At 35.1% G+C, this 5,118-nt stretch overlaps 1 pseudogene; it reads right to left on the bottom strand.

The window, feature by feature from the left end:
• Window positions 1–3,723, bottom strand: part of LOC108758205 (ATP-dependent DNA helicase pif1-like) — a 7,900-nt pseudogene extending 4,177 nt beyond the window's left edge.
• Between the last annotated feature and the right edge of the window lie 1,395 nt (window positions 3,724–5,118).

Raw genomic sequence — 5,118 nt, 5'->3', positions numbered from 1 at the left:
TTTTATTATAGTGTTTTGGAAAGCTCTCGAGATAAGCTACAAGAATATTCAATGAAAAATGGGGCTTCCCATTTAAAAAAATGACCTTGACCTTCAAATGACCTTGAAAATGAAGGACAAGGTCATTGTCAAGGTCATACTTCAATTAGCCCCTTCATATCCAGCAATTTTTGTTTTAAACATTTTTTTATTTAATCGCGATGTTTCGAGTAATTTGGCTGTCTAAGTTAAAATGGGTCACCCTGTATATATGTTTGAGTTCTTGTCATAGAAGAAATACGCGTAAGACTTTCCGCCTTCTTGTACACAAAACACTTCGGTCCAGATATAACACAGCTTTCTATATTAATTACTGTTTTCGAACTTAACGAAATGTCACTTGAACCTGGAGTACTGGAGTACTGAAGCACTTCAGCATCAGTTGAAGATTGACGATCAGGGACCGTAGCAACATTTTCAGTTTTCACATCACTAATAATACTTGCGTCGATGTTTCAAAAGCCTGAATGGCCAGGAGCAATACTCTTTTTAATCAAATATTGACATGAAAGTAACAGATTTTTGGTGAGTTACTTATTGCCAAATTGTGTCGCTGTCTTAAAAATTCTATAGCAAATGAATCTTTTTCGACACGCAACTGACGCGACGTATTTACGCGCTTATGATAGGAGTCACACGTACGGTTATTCATAATGCAATTAAACAATGAAACTGAATCATGAAAAATAATACACAACTAATATTGTAGAACGTATCAAACGCCACTCTAAATTGATGCGAAACTAAACAGTTTAATATAGAAAAAACAACCACTAACTAAACAAATGAGCACAAATAGCGCACAATACTAAAATCTACGTTGAGAACACTAATCGAACAAGAAATTGCTAAACTAATAGAATAGAAAAAGTAATTGCGAAATCAATTATCAAAATATTTTGATTTGAATAAAGCGAAAGAGCTTCTCGCTATTGCTATGTGCCGAACACTATTCTAAACTATTGTTAAAGAAAACAGTTGAAAAGAGGAAAACAATCGCTAATTAGCGAGAGCAGCATGACAGACAACGCACTATCATGCCAGAGGTCACACGTTTCCAATAGGAATCAAAATATTTACACTCGTGCCTCTTCTCAGAAAAGTTCAGCAACCTCCCGAGAGTATTATCCTTGCCCACAGAAACACCACTTGAAAAATCTCACGTTCGGAATCGGCATTAAAATTGTAGGTCCCACATGCTTGTGGCAATTGAATAATAAGTGTGCACACTACAAGCATATGAGAAATGTTACACAGGCCAGGAGCTTAACGTAAGAGAAAGAAAAAACAGACAGAATGTAATAAGTAGCTCTTCCCTAATATTTATCACATTTTCTAAATGTCCAGAATTTTCTAAATCAACTTTAAACTACAGTTTCATCGTTCAATTTCTTATAAGTAACATTGTTGCTACATAGTTGGTCAAAATAAAACGTACTGATAATACGGAGCTCGATTTCAATATGATGGCAAAGGGATAAAATAACCACTTTGACATATTTTATTCACTATGTATGAGTAGTTTCTGAGAAAGTATGATGGGGGCTCATTGGTAACAGGGTGCAATGAAGCAGACACTGTAGCTATGCATGATATCCCATGTAAATCTGCGATGGAAGAGTGCCTCATTCTCAGCACCTAATTGCTTGGACAACAAACGGTTCTAATGGGTTGTGAGTTCCATCGAGAGGAATAAAATAGCATAGTGTGAAGTGATTCTGACGTGGTAAAAAAATGGTCTTATTGAGACCCTTCCTTTATGTCTATATTCTGTTTGATGCCGCGATACTACTGATTGAAATTCTCTCGATTTTTTTATATTATCTTTGTGTTCTTTAATTCTTGTTTTTATTTTTCTTTTTGTTTGTCCAACATATGAAGAGTCACAATCAAGACAGTTTATTTCATAAACTACATCACATAGATCCATTTTTTCTAATCTATCTTTACCTAATTTAATAATCGAATTTAAGTTATTAATAGGTTTATGAGCTACTTTGAAATTATTTTTTTCTGCAATGGTTTTAAATTTTTCCGAAATTTCATTCGTTTATGGAATTGTAAAATATTGTTTAACATTATTATTATTAGAATCCATATTATCTATTATTTTATTTTTATATAAATTCTTTCTTTTTGATAACGTTTTTATTCTATTATTTATAGTTGAAAAAATTATATTTAGAGGATAACCATTAATTATTAAAACATTAATCATACATTCGATATTTTTATTATGATATTCTGGATGTGATAAGAAGAGAACTATATTTAGCTAGCCTATTATAATTTCCCTTCCATGTTGGATTGGATGGTTTGATTTATAATTTAGATAACGTCTTGAATTTGTCTATCTTTTTTTAGAAGTACCGTTTACAAAAGTGTATAAATTGAGCTGTATTACTAAGACGGATAAGGTCGATTCGAATTGGTTTTCTTTTTCAAAACGATACCCTTACATTCCTTACAATTGTCATTTATCGTTTCCCATTTCGAAAATTCGAAATCAATCAAAGTTTGCAGAGTGACACATTTTTCCTTTTTAATGTCGACTGTATAGATAATATCAGCAAACAACTCTTTTCCAGCGTAGGTACACTGTAATTACATTTGGCATTTAAACAAGATGTTACGTTCTCCAAATCGAGTTCTAATACATCATCGATTTCGGAATACGTTGACATTAGGGCCTTGAAAAATTCCTAAACATCTTATTGTATTCGTTCTTCGAAGCGTTCTCCGACAGATCTTCTAACCGCTAGAATGTTGCAACGCTTACGCTCAACGTACACGCAGATAGCATCAGTCAATGCGTTCGCTACTTTATTTTTCAGTATTTGTTGCCTGATACGTTTCCTCGCAAACATAATTCTGCACATCATCAATGATATGCGGTATGGCCCGAATTATCGAGTGGAACAATTTCCCGATCGGGAAATAATGTCAACCGTACAGGTCGAGGTGCATAATCAGAATTTCTTTCGAGTAGCGCATGGAAATTATTTATCATCGTTTCCGTCAACCATTCTTCGGAAGATAAAATGTTGTTCTCCATATTACTATAACAGAACTTGCGACACTGACGATCTATTTTCAGTTGACATTTGATTCCAACAACATTTGATTCCAACATTTGAAGTAACAATATGAAATTATTACTTAACGTATACCTGTGGCATACGTACTTGTTTTCCCACTACATTTCCTACAACCTTTGGAAGGTTTAACAATCATCCATCTCACGTTAAAAAATTATTAAATATGAAAAAAGGGAATTCAACTCTGATGACGCTGACCCTGACACATATGGTATTGTCAAGTTAATGACCCTCAGTGACCATCGAAGGAGTTCGTCAGTCGCTCGTTGCTTATTAAGAAATTATTAAAATTAAAATTCACTTCCGATCATCTTGACCCTCCCATACATTATGAAGGACATCACACTGAATAACCTTCGGAAGGTTGCAGCACTAAGGAATTCAACTCCGACAATGTTGACCTTGAAATATATTGTCAAGGTCACAACTCTGAATGACCATCGGACACTTTCAACAGGCTACCGTTGCCCATTAAGAAGAAATTAAAATTAAAATGGACAATTCACCTCCGATGACCTTGACCCTCCCGCACATTAAGAAGATCATCACACCAAACAACCTTCGGAAGATTGTAGCAGTCACCCATCACGCTTTACGAAGTTATCCCAAAAAATTCGTACGACCTTCACTCACAATATCAAGGTCACAACTCTGAGTGACCATCAGACACCTTCAGCAGACGAGGGTAAGAGATGATCCAAGGGGGTGATAGAGGATGAAAGAAAGTGAGATAGGGTGAAAAATGGAGTGGCGGGTGGTGGGGGAGGAGAAGGGATGGGGAGAGGGAGTGGAGTGGGTTGAAGTTGGGGAAGGTGTGAGTGAAAGGTGAGAGAGAATAGAGGTGCCTGTGACTGCGGACAGAGAAGGAGAAGAAGATGTTACTTAATTTTTCATGAAAATCATCACTTTTTGACCGCTTGTATGTCCAGGACGGTTTAACCGATTTTAATTTTTTTTGGCTCAAATTACTCGTGGTGATGCCGCCTTCAGGATATGTTCCATGCGATATGTCATGTGCGATTCAAAGTTTTATATATTTTGGTAGTTCTGTACCCCCGAAAAATGGACTTTGGTGGCTCAGGATAAGAGACTTGTAGTGTCTTTGTCCTTTCACTTTTTTTTTAACATGGTCAGAGACACTACCGCGTCTCCTGATTTTGAGTCAAAAATTGATAGGTTAACAACTGATAATCAATCAAATGTTTCTTTCGCCAAAACAACGAATGAATTGACTACGGATTCTTTGTTGCCCCTAGTTTCGTAATGCTCTCAAAGCAATGGCGCGTCCAAAGTTTTTCTGTCTACTGCAATCGTCAACATACTAGTATATGACAGCAAAGGACAGCCTCACAGCTATAAGGTTTTATTAGATAGTGGTTCACAAATAAATTTTATAATGAAAAATTTAGCGAACAAGTTGCTATTAAATATTATAATCGTCCATTACATATGTCGATCTCTGGATTGGCGGAGGGTACATTTGAATCAAGAAAGATAGTTAATGTTAAGTTTCAATCTCGAGTGAATACCCCATCTTCATATAACTGGTTTTTCATCAATCTCTTCAATCGCTGAGCTGTTCTGGCTTCTCTTGATAATTTTGATGTGATGATTTGCGCTGGTAAGCACTTAAGGCCCCGCGCGCCCTTACGTATTTGGGCTCATAGTGTTCCGTTAATATTGCGAATTAGAAAAAAACGTTTTACAGGGATATTTTACACATATGTAAGAATCAAAATAAATAAAAAAAAGTTTCGATTTTTTTTTAAGTCTGCAAAGGTGAATCCCCCCTTAAGAGGGTACTCTACTCTAAAACACGCTTTTTTCGGGATTTTTTTACAAGAAACTAGTGAAAATTGTTAATATCAGCTTTTTATGTATATATTTTATTATGTTTAGAGAACATAAAAAATATTTTTTAAAGCTAAATTAATGAATATAAATATTAATTAAACCCTATCGAATACATGGTAAAAAAAAA

Source organism: Trachymyrmex cornetzi, unplaced genomic scaffold (genome assembly GCF_001594075.2).
Source record: "Trachymyrmex cornetzi isolate Tcor2-1 unplaced genomic scaffold, Tcor1.1 scaffold154, whole genome shotgun sequence".
Classification (NCBI taxonomy): Eukaryota; Metazoa; Arthropoda; class Insecta; order Hymenoptera; family Formicidae; genus Trachymyrmex; species Trachymyrmex cornetzi.
This window is presented reverse-complemented; position numbering and strand designations above follow the sequence as displayed.